Source organism: Bos grunniens, chromosome 27 (genome assembly GCF_055505025.1).
Source record: "Bos grunniens cultivar Pamir isolate PY7600 chromosome 27, Bosgru_T2T1.0, whole genome shotgun sequence".
In the NCBI taxonomy this organism is placed as follows: Eukaryota; Metazoa; Chordata; class Mammalia; order Artiodactyla; family Bovidae; genus Bos; species Bos grunniens.
The window spans coordinates 22,320,201-22,333,196 of record NC_141191.1 but is presented as its reverse complement, the minus strand read 5'-3'; positions in this window follow the sequence as shown (position 1 = coordinate 22,333,196).

Sequence of the window (12,996 nt, the reverse complement as noted above, 5' to 3'; positions counted from 1 at the left end):
CAACATTCTTCCTACTTTGTGGATACTGGTATGAACTGAACTTTTCTGCTCCCAAATCCACATGGGGAAACCACAATCTCCAGTGAGATGCATGAGGTATGTGTGGAGGGGCCGCTGGGAGGTGACTGGGTCATGAGAGCAGAGCACTCATAATAAGATCAGGGCCCTTATAAAAAGGGATGTCTTCTCTCTCTGTTATTACTGGCTCAAGGCTATGCTGAGAAATACTGCCCTTATCATGCTTAGCAACTTCCACTACCTGCTTTGTAGTGACTGTGATTCCTGCTGTCCATTAGGCACTGAACGTGCTCATTTTCCCAAAATTACCTTGCCCAACACTGTGTGCCTCCTCCCACTTCCTGGATTATCTTTCAAAGCAGCAATGGGTTAGGCACAAAAGGTTAAGTCCTGTAAGTATAGACATTTTTATTAAGAGTAATTGATGTGACACAAAAACATGTTCTAGTTATTTTTAAAATTGGCACATTACAAATGCCAAGTGCCTTCCAATTCAGCAATTAGGTTATAAAAATTAACTCAGGAACCTTGTATTTTACACAATTTCATTCTCAACAGGGAATATGAAAATTGACATTAAGACAAATAGGAACGAGTACATGGGGCATGGGATAGCACTGTGAAACCATTTATTAACAAGGACCTAAGAGCTGGACACAACTGAGCAACTTCACTTTCACTTTTCACTTTCATGCACTGGAGAAGGAAATGGCAACCCACTCCATTGTTCTTGCCTGGAGAATCCCAGGGATGGGGGAGCCTGGTGGGCTGCCATCTATGGGGTCGCACAGAGTCGGACACGACTGAAGCGACTTAGCAGCAGCATGGTACTCTCCTCTAATGTTATCTGAAACATAATTTACAAAGATGTAGGAAGTGAGGGATCTTAGATCCTAGAATAAGTTTGTAGAGAAAAAAGATTCTAGAATCAGAGAGAGGGGATGGTTAGAGAGGTAATTACAGTAAGAAAGATACACATCTGTCCCTTTCTCCAAAGTGGTTTGAAAACGAATGTGTTAAGTTCCATTAACCTGAAGTAAAGAAAATGTGCCTCCTGAATTCTTGAGATTTGTTCCTGAACAACTTCCCTGGAGGTGAAATTTCTCCAAATACCAAGTTCTACCTTCCAGGGCAGGGCAGGGAGAGCTCAAGTGCATGGCATAAGGATGAACAACAGGTGGAGGGTCGGGTGACAGAAAGGACAAACACCCTCTGCTGAGAGCCCCATCTCCAAAGGAAATTCCTGATCCCCACGTGACGGACACGCTGGCTCACCTGGTTGGTTTAGGAGCGTGGGGTCCGTCACGCATTTTAGGCTAAACGGGGCATAGTGTCTGTGTGGCAGGCAGGACTGGCCTGGGGATTCTCAACATTAAGACTCTGCAACCTTCTCTGGCAATGGCCAAGCAAAAGAGAAAACATGCCAGTTTCTGCCCTTCACTGGGTTCAGTGGATTCAGTATTTGGGCTGTTGACATCACACAAGAGGAGTAACATTTGTTTCCTCCCACAAACCATTCTTGCAATAGTATCGCTTTAACAGTGCACATTTTGAATGTTTCTTCTTTGTATGTTTAGTATTTTAATCAAAACTCTACTGTAACACCAGATTTTTACTGTAATTATTTGTGTATACGTCTACATCAGGTGGGAGACTGCAAACTCTCAGCATAGACTACATCTCATTTATTTTTCTATTCCTGACACATAGACTCTTCCACACCTACAGTAGGGACACAACATTTATGTTAAATAAATGTATAAATGAATGGCTATAGAATACAGGCAGAAAATGCCTGTGTAGGTATTAATGTATACACTTATATACTTCATACACATATTAATGTTTCTGCAATTGATAATATTCATATACTTGGTGATGTTTATTTTTGATAAGTTATTTTAAAATAGGTGACAGTTTATATCTAATGTGATCATTGTAAATAAGTCAATAATAAGTCAAGTCGCTCAGTCATGTCCGACTCTTTGCGACCCCATGGACTGTAGCCTACCAGGCTCCTCCATCCATGTAATTTTCTAGGCAAGAGTACTGGAGTGGGTTGCCATTTCCTTCTCCAGGGAAACTTCCCAACCTAGGGTTCGAACCCAGGTATCATTATAAATACATATATATATATATATATATATATATATAATTGGAAGAGAGAAATTATATAGCTATTAAACATTTTCACTTCGAGATTCTATAAATATAAGTGATAAATTTTTGCACATTTGATTAATTGCAAATGACAATACATTCTATGGCATCAAATAACTGACAAAAAGTAGAATTAGAAAGCTTTACAAATTATTTACTATCAAAGTTAAACATAATATAAACCTGATCAATTTGAGAGGGACTGTTTTCAGGCCAAAGGAAAAAAGTGAACACAGATAATCGAAGACAGGCTGCAAGTCTCAGCAGTCTTAAATTTACAGGTGCATATGCATATGTTTAAAGTTTCAGGTAAAGTGTTACAAATTAGCTAGAAATTTTCAATGGACTCTTTTTCAGTGTTTAACATGCATTGCATATGAATTATTCAAATAGAAACTTTTATAATTTGTTATATTTTTAACATTATTGAAATTCTTTACTGGTGTGAACAAATAGTTCTTTCTCCTTTTTATACTATATTTCTTTGCTCAAGACATAATTTCTTCTAATAATTTGTTCCCAGGGTAGTTATTAATGAGTTTCATTATAATGTCATAAAGAAATATGAAACTTTTAATTTTGCATCTATGAGTCTAACATACATATATATAGACCAGAAATATGCATTATGCAATTATTTCTAAACAATAAACATAGAAATCACATTAGAAGGAAAATAAAACTTAGGAAACTTTCTAAAGTACAAAGTAAAATGCAGATTAAATGCATAATTAATATATTTTGAAAGCAATAAATACTACTGCTAGACAGAATATTAAGAAAAATTTTCCATTTAGGTTGCACTGTGTCAATAAAAAGCAAATTTTTCATACTTAATTACTTTTATGGCATTCTAATTTATTTGATGATTTTGAATTATGGGGAATAAATAGTATTAATTACAGAGTAATAATGTATTTTCATGTTTTTTGTGCATTATGTACATCAAAATTCTAATTTCTTTCTGCTTAGAATATTAAAATATACTCTAACTCAGAGATATGCTTGTTACCTAAGACAATGCCATAAACCCATGGAATCTCATTAATTAAGACTTTTGATTTTGTTTCAGAAATAATAATAAAATAATAAAAGTAATCGAAGAAGATGAAAAATGATGTTTTCTTCTCCCAGCCTGGATAGCCCTGCATTCTCATATCTGCATTTGGAACTTTTCTTTTCTTTCTAGATTCAGCTCACATCCCCCTCTTTCCTGAAGCCTTCTCTTCTTCCTCCATTTTTTTCTGATCTTGGTGGTTCCTTCCTCTGCATGCTTATATCATCTGATGTGACTTCCATTTAGCATGTTGATTTCTTCTTTGTAGTTTGGTTTATATATCTTTTTGTCATTAGATTATAAATGTCAGGGTCAACTCTTTTCTGTGTTCTCCCACACTTACCACACTGTGTAGCACATAATTTATACAGTGAAGATCTGCTGGATTCTCATTTCTTCTTCCAGAAGAAATAATACAGAAGAAAATAAGAATAATACAGCATAAAATCAAAACAAAGACCCATTTGAGAAGTTACATGCTGTTTTTCTTGAGTGAAAGAGAGAGAAGACAGAGTTGGCAATATCATTACAAGGTTCATTTTAAAACCAAAACAGTATTCTGCTGCTAATTATGTGTTGATTGAAAAGGCCAGCATACTAAACTAGATCCATGCTATGATTAAAACTATAAAGTACTTACATGCATTTAAAAGGTTTTTAATATAAAATTGAAAGCCAACGAGTCACTATAATAGTTATTGACTTTTCCCTCACTGTTCAAATGTGTTTACAAGATAATTATATAAAATACTCACACAGTTCATTAAGTAAGTATCCAGAGGAGATCAGGAATCCACAGAAGTCTGTCTCCGCAGAGCATTCTCTCTAGACTTAACAATTTGGGAGTTTAAGGTTCTATTAAGATTCTATAAGTTTAAACTTTTAGAGTAAAAGATCACACAGGAACAACCTGGGTTTCTCCTGGCATTCTTAGGACTTCACATGTTACACTTTATTTAACAGGACTTTATCTTTCCTGACTTCAAAATTACTTTTAATGTAGCCAAATTCTTATAAAACACAGCTAGCATATGATGGATGAAAAACAACTGTGCCATTTTCCCTATCAATGAGACCCTAAATTTGATTTTTCCTGTTTGGGTAGGTCCTCTAAATACAAATTATCTGGCTTTTAATATAAAATACATAGTATGTGACCAGGGCTTTATATGAACATCTCTATATTAGATAATTGTGTTTAAGTATAATGATTCTAATATAATGATCTCAAAATCATAATCTGACCTCTGGCAGTAAAAGAATTAAACAATCTATCAACTAGTATCCCAAGATAACAATGAAATGTAAGTCTCAAAAAGCACATACAGCCTGCTGGTATTCAGCTATTAATATTAGAGATATTTAAAAGAAAAAGAAAAGTAAATTCTGGATGCAAACCACAAGTAACATTGCCAAGTATGAAATATGCAAAAGGCCCAATAAGTATAACATATACGAGATTAACATTATTTAGATACCAAGATTAACTAAAGTTGGAAGTGCTAAGTCTTAATCTATAATATAGATTTCTTTATTTGGAAAGAAAAGCAGCATAATGGATCAAAACAAACAGTAATCAAAAACTTTGGCTGCCTATACAGTAATAAATTAAGACTCCTGTGTTTTAGCATATGATTATCTCCAAATGACTTGGCATTTTAATTTTCCAAAACCGCTCTCACAAAACACTGATGTACCAAGATTCCTTCGGCAGCAGTAGTAGATATACTGCTATTTTCTTCACCACCAGAGTAAAGGTCAAATAATTTAGTGAACTGATTTAGGGCTCTGTCATAACTGGTTAATTCATAGGTAAAAGAGGAACAATAAAACATAAATTTATGGGGATATAGTGTCAATTAAGTTGTCACATGGCTGAGTGGGTGACATTCATTTTTTTTATAAAGTACCAAGTTTCAAAATATGCATCTATATTTTGGAAAACATGCTAGCAAAAGAAGTGATTTTTCTCACCTATAAAATGGGAATTATAAAGCTTATCATATAGGGGTGCTGAGAAGAAAAATGAGCCATCAGACTCAGTAAGATTACTTCCTGGTTTTTGTTGTTGTTGTTGTTCAAAATACATAATGTGGAAACCAGCAGGAACTCTTTTTTGAAAACACATTAATCTTGGTAACAGTGTCACAAGGTTGGCTTTAAGCAAAGTCAAACAGAGACCTTTCCATTCAAGACAGACCATTCTATTAAAGACAGAACACTGATCACTTAAGGCCTTTGAACTCAAGTTCTATTACTAAGGCTTGCTTCTCTTTCGTAGTAAACTTTTATATACCTGCCTGATAGCAAAAGTAATAACCTCCTCATATTTCCATCAGGCACCCTAATGTTCATCTCTCTTTTCCAGTTATGCCAGGATTCTGATGAATTAAAGCATAAAGAATTAAGAAATTCTTTCCATCTACAAGTATTTATTGATAGTTACTTTGTAACAACCGCAGTGCAAATGAAGCCAACTCATGAAGCTTAGAGTTCAATGTGGAGACAGATTTAAACAAATAATAACAAAAACTGCTAGGAGAGCAATCAAATAGTAATAAAGGAAGTCATATTTTAGGATCGGCTACATGGCTGCCTTAAACATTGGTGTTTTCTGAGGGAACCCACTTAGCTTTCCTTGAGCATAATGTAGTGGTTAGCAACAGAGAGAATACTTTCTTCAAAATGAACTAAGAAATATGTGAGACAACTTTCACTTGTGATAATGAATAAAATCTCTCTAGCTTGTCACTTGGCTGGAAAATCCAGTAATAAAATTTTCATTCCCTAAAAGCCTCTTCAATTTCCTAAACATATGCCCAAATGGTTTTCAAAGACAGACCTTTCAGGCTTATCTCTCCAATTGCAGGTGCCAAGGGTTACAGTCCATGATATGAGATACAAACTCCCTGAAGCTTCAGCATGTAGGGCAGGTGTCAGGTTCGCCACATATCGAGAGGCTGTAGAGGAACACAGTGGGGTGGACACCATCTGTACATTCTCCCTTGACCTCACTGCACCTCTCAGAGAGGAAATGAAATACGCACTGAGAGTTCTGACTTCTACAATTATCAACAAGGGGATACCTGCAAATTGATGGGTTTGGAGGTCAGCAGGGTTATGAGTCCTACTGTGGCCAGGAATCCCTTAGAAGAAATGCAGTAGCCATCATAGTCAACAAAAGAATCTGAAAAGCAGTACTTGGATGCAATCTCAAAAATGACAGAATGATCTCTGTGCGTTTCCAAGGCAAACCATTCAATATCATGGTAATCCAAGTCTATGCCCCAATAAGTAATGCTGAAAAAGCTGAAATTGAATGGTTCTATGAAGACCTACAAGACCTTCTAGAACTAACACCCCAAAAAAATGTCCTTTTCATTATAGGGGACTGGAATGCAAAAGTAGGAAGTCAAGAAACACCTGGAGTAACAGGCAAATTTGGCCTTGGAGTACAGAATGAAGCAGGGCAAAGGCTAACAGAGTTTTTCCAAGAGAACGCACTGGTCATAGCAAACACCCTCTTCCAACAACACAAGAGAAGACTCTACACATGGACATCACCAGATGGTCAACACTGAAATCAGATTGATTGTATTCTTTGCAGCCAAAGATGGAGAAGCTCTATACAGTCAGCAAAAACAAGACCGGGAGCTGACTGTGGCTCAGATCATGAACACCTTATTGCCAAATTCAGACTTAAATTGAAGAAAGTAGGGAAAAACACTAGACCATTCAGGTATGACCTACATCAAATCCCTTACGATTATACAGTGGAAGTTAAAAATAGATTAAGGGACTAGATCTGATAGACAGAGTGCCTGATGAACTATGGACGGAGGTTTGAATATTGTACAAGAGACAAGGATCAAGACCATGCCCATGGAAAAGAAATTCAAAAAAGCAAAATGGCTGTCTCAGGAGGTCTTACAAATAGTGGTGAAAGAAGGGAAGGGAAAAGCAAAGGAGAAAAGGAAAGATATACCCATCTGAATGCAGAGTTCCAAAGAATAGCAAGGAGAGATAAGAAAGCCTTCCTCAGAGATCAATGCAAAGAAATAGAGGAAAACAACAGAATGGGAAAGACTACAGATCTCTTCAAGAAGATTAGAGATACCAAGGGAACATTACATGCAATGATGGGTTCAATAAAGGACAGAACTGGTATGGACCTAACAGAAGCAGAAGATATTAAGAAGAGGTGGCAAGAATACACAAAAGAACTGTACAAAAAAGATCTTCACGACCCAGACAATCACGATGGTGTGATCACTCACCTAGAGCCAGACATCCTGGAATGTGAAGTCAAGTGGGCCTAAGAAAGCATCACTACGAACAAAGCTAGTGGAGGTGATGGAATTCCAGTTGAGCTATTCCAAATCCTGAGAGATGATGCTGTGAAAGTGCTGCACTCAATATGCCAGCACATTTGGAAAACTCAGCAGTGGTCACAGGACTGGAAAAGGTCAGTTTTCATTCCAATCCCTAAGAAAGGCAATGTCAATGAATGTTCAAACTACCGCACAATTGCACTCATCTCACACACTAGTAAAGTAATGCTCAAAATTCTCCAAGCCAGACTTCAGCAATATGCGAACTTCCAGATGGTCAAGCTGGTTTTAGAAAAGGCAGAGGAACCAGAGATCAAATTGCCAACATCTGCTGGATCATGGAAAAAGCAAAAGAGTTCCAGAAAAACATCTATTTCTGCTTTATTGACTATGTCAAAGCCTTTGACTGTGTGGATCACAATAAACTGTGGATAATTCTGAAAGAGATGGGAATACCAGACCACCTGACCTGCCTCTTGAGAAATCTGTAGGCAGGTCAGGAAACAAGTTAGAACTGGATAGGGAACAACAGACTCGTTACAAATAGGAAAAGGAGTATGTCAAGGCTGTATACTGTCACCCTGCTTATTTAACTTATATGCAGAGTACCTCATGAGAAACGCTGGGCTGGAGGAAGCACAAGCTGGAATCAAGATTGCTGGGAGAAATATCAATAACCTCAGATATGCAGATGACACCACCCTATGGCAGAAAGTGAAGAGGAACTAAAGAGCCTCTTGATGAAAGTGAAAGAGGAGAGGGAAAAAGTTGGCTTAAAACTCAACATTCAGAAAACGAAGATCATGGCATCCGGTCCCACCACATGGGAAACAGATGGGGAAACAGTGGAAACAGTGTCAGACTTTTTATTTTTCTGGGCTCCAAAAATCACTGCAGATGGTGATTGCTGCCATGAAATTTTTAAAATACACTTACTCCTTGGAAGGAAAGTTACGACCAACCTAGATAGCATATTAAAAAGCAGAGACATCACTTTGTCAACAAAGGTCTATCCTTTCAAGGCTATGGTTTTTCCAGTAGTCATGTATGGATGTGAGAGTTGGACTACAAAGAAAGCTGATCACCCAAGAATTGATGCTTTGTTTGGTGGTTTGGAGAAGACTCTTGAGAGTCCCTTGGACTGCAAGGAGATCTGACCAGTCCATCCTAAATGAGATCAGACCTGGGTGTTCATTGGAAGGCCTGATGTTGAAGCTGAAACTCCAATACTTCAGCCACCTGATGCAAAGAGCTGACTCATTTGAAAAGACCCTGATGCTGGGAGAGATCCAGGGCAGGAGGAGAAGGGGCCGACAGAGGATGAAATGGTTGGATGGCATCACCGACTCAAAGGACATGAGTTTGGATTCAACTCCAGGAGTTGGTGATGGACAGTGAGGCCTGGCATGCTGCGGTTCATGGGGTCACAAAGAGTTGGACACAACTGAGTGACTGAACTGAGCGTGATGATGGTGACTCCAAGGAACTATATATATTTTTATACTTATACAGCTGCTGCCTGTGGGTCTGGTTTCCAATCAGCCTGACTGAGACCCCTCCCTTTGGAAAACTGATAGCACCTGACAAAATCTCATTTGGGAACCTATCAAGAATCCACCAGGCTGCTTAGACAATCACAAAGGTTTGAGAGACAAACAAGAGCTAGGGCAAGGTTAAACAGTAAGATTCATTGACTACATAAGGCCATGACTTAAGACTAGGAGAGGAGGTATTTCGCCTAATACACAAAAATCCAGTGAATCAAGTAAAATGAGAAAACAGAAGAATGCGTTCCAAACAAAGAACAACAGCAACAACAAAAGGAGAAAATCTTAATAAATAGAAAATAAGAAATTTAACTGATAAAGGATTCAAAGTGGTGGTCATAAGATGCTCACTGAACTCAAAAGAATGCATAACCACAGTGTGATTTTCAACAAAGAAAAAACATGAGAAAGTACCAAACAGAAGTCACAGAACTGAAGAATACAACAACCGAACTAAAAAATACACTAGAAGTGTTCAACAGCAGACAAGATGAAGCAGCGGAATAGATTAATGACCTGGACAAGGTATTTAGAACTCACACAAACAGAACAGCAAAAAAAATAATAATAATAAAGAATGCTAAAAACAGAAGATATCCTAAGGGAGCATCAAGACAACATCAGAAAGAGCAGAGTTCCCATTATAGGGGGTCCCAAAAGGAAAAGAGAGAGAGAATAAGGTGCACAAGTCTTTTTTTTTTTTTTTAAATAATGGCTAAAAATTTCCTCAATCCAGAGAAGGAAGCAGATATCCAGGTTCAAAAAACACAGACTCTCAAACAAGATGAATTCAAAGAGATTCATATAAACACATTTTAATTAAAATGTCAAAAGCTAAAGATTAAAAGAGAATCTTAAAAGCAGCAAGAGAAAAACAACTTTTGACAAACAAGGGAACCCCTATAAGACTGAAAGCTGATTTTTTTAAGCAGAAAGTTTGAAGGTCAAAAGGGAAAGGCATGATATTGTCAATGAGCTGAAAATAAAAATCTTCCAATCAAAAATATTCTACCCAGTTAAGACTGTCATTCAAAACTGAAGGTGAGATTATGTTTCCAGACAAGCAAAAGAGTTCACCATTAAACTGGTTTTAAGAGAAATGTTAAAGGGACTTCTTTAAGCTAAAAAAGAAAGGGCAGTAATTAGTAACAAGAAAACATAAGAAGGTAAAAATCTTACTGATAAAGGTAAATATGTAGTAAAAGTAGTGGATTACCAGTTATAAAGCTAGTAGTAAAGTTAAAACACAAGTAGTAAAATTAACTATAACTACAATAATTAGTTTAAAAAAATACAAAATAAAAAGATGCAAAATATAACATCCAAAAACAAAACATGGAAAAAAGGAATAAACACAAAAAGCTAACCAGCATTTCTGGAGAAAATACACAGAAAAGGGTCACATTAAAGACTTGAAATATCCCACGGCTATTATTCCAGTGTATTTTTGTTAATTTCAACATTTTAGCCCATGCTAAGGGGTCCATGGGTTTAGGAAATTAGGAGTGAGTTATTATAATTTGAATCACATGGTAACTTTAAGTACAAATGTTATTTAGAGGTTTTGTGTTTCTTGCAGGATATTAACATAGTCCTTGTAACTGATAAATGTAGCTGTTAATTTGGCAAATGCATTTTTGTCCTTTTCAACAAACACAGACCATGAGAAGCAGTTGACTTTAACTGGTAGAAACATCTATACATCATTAACATCTGACTTCAAGGTGTCATCAACACTTAGTTTCTGTATTATAAACTGCAGGGACTTTAAATTTATCTTCATGCCACAAGGCATGATGTTGATTCAGTCTACTGATAGCATCATCCTTACAAAATCTGAAGAGAAGGAAGTAGGAACCACCCTGAAGGCCATGATAAGACATATACATGCCAATGGTGGGAAATGTATTCTCTGAAAATAGAAGAATCTGCTTAATCAATCAAGTTAACACTGAGAATCAACATCCTCAGGATATTTACTTCAAAATGAGGAAATATTTTTTGGACCTTGTACTCTAAGGGAGAAGTAACATATTCTAGTAAATTCTTTAAACTTTGAAAGCAACTTAATACCAATTTGGTTTGGCTGCTTCTGGAAAGACAGCAAGATGGCCAGAAAAGAGTTTTAGTGTGATCTGGACATAAAGCAATAGCAGGTCCTGGCACTGATACAGCATCCCACGGGTTGTTTCTCCTGTAGTCTAGAATCAAATGAAACAGCAGTTAATGGCTCAGTAGCAAAATATGTGCTTCTGGTCCCCATGACCCTGGATCATATTGTTTAGATATTTCAGTATTCAAGGCGACAATTTTCAGGAAGGGACACAGTGTGTTTCCACTAGATTGGAAACTGAGATTGCAACCAGGTAAATATCAGAAAAAGATGCTTTGGTGTTAGAGGTGATTTCTTCTTATAGGGAAAATAAGGTTGCTGCTCTATCTTTGGGTTTAAGAAGTATAATGAAAGACCCTAGATGTTACCCATTTGTCCCAGCACGCCCAGAAGAGGAGACTTTTTTTTTTTTTTTTTTTTAATGAATTTGCAACTCTTTCAAGGTGGACTGATAAGGGAATACCAGACCACCTTACCTGTCTCCTGAAAACCCTGTAAGCAGGTCAAGAAGCAACAGTTAGAACCATGTATAGAACAACTGATTGGTTCAATATTGAGAAAGGAGTATGACAGGGCTGTCTGCTGTCAACCTGCTTGTTTAATTTATACACTAAGCACATCATGAGAAATGCTGAGCTGGATGAATTACACCCTAGACTCAAGATAGGTGGGAGAAACATTAACAACATCACATGTGCGGATGATACCACTCTAGTGGCAGAAAGCGAAGAGGAACTAAAGAGCCTCTAGATGAGGGTGAAGGAGGAGAGTGAAAGAGCTGGCTTAAAACTAAAAACTTAAAACTATTAAAAAAAACTAATATCATGGCATCCAGCCCCATTACTTCATGGCAAATAGAGGGGAAAAAGGTGGAAGTAGTGACAGATTTTCTCTTCTTTGACTCTACAATCACTGTGGATGGTGACTGCAATCAAGAAATCAGAAGACATTTGCTTCTTGGCAGGAAAGCTATGACAAACCTAAAAAGTATTGAAAAGCATAGACATTACTCTGCTGACAAAGGTCCATATAGTCAAGGCTATGGCCAGGTACAGTTGTGAGAGCTGGACCGTAAAGAAGGCGGAACACTGAAGAATTGAAGCCTTCAAACCATGGTGCTGGAGAAGACGCCTGAAAGTTCCTTGGATAGCAAGGAGATCAAACCAGTAAATCTTAAGGGAGATCAACCCTGATTACTTCAAAAGTCTGATGCTGCAGCTGAAACTCCAGTATTGTGGTCATCTGATGAGAACAGCTGACTCACTGGAAAAGATTGAGGGCAGAAGGAGAAGAGAGAGTCATAGGATAAGATGGCTGGATGATATCACCAATGCAATTGACATGAACTTGGGTGAACTTCAGGAGAGGTGAAGAACAGAGAGGCCTGGTGTGCTCAGCCTATGGGGTCGCAAACAATTGGACATGACTGGGCGACTGAAGACAACAAAGGCAGGACTATCTAAAGCTCAGGACACTTCATAGGGAAAAGAACTACATTCATCTGAACACTCTGTCAGAGTAAATAGGTAATGTGAATTAATTCAGCATCTAATCATATCCCCTGAAAAGAGATTTAACTTTTTGTAATGTGATTTCTTTGTAACCAGTGGTATGGTTAAATAGGCCTAGGTAATCTCAGGCACAGGAAAATGGAATTTGGTATTCCGAGATAAAGTAAACTGAAAATTCTGATTCTGTCATTCACAAAAATTAGGGTTACATATCTCTACAAGTCAAGTAATTGTATGGAAAAAATACTTCCAATCCTAT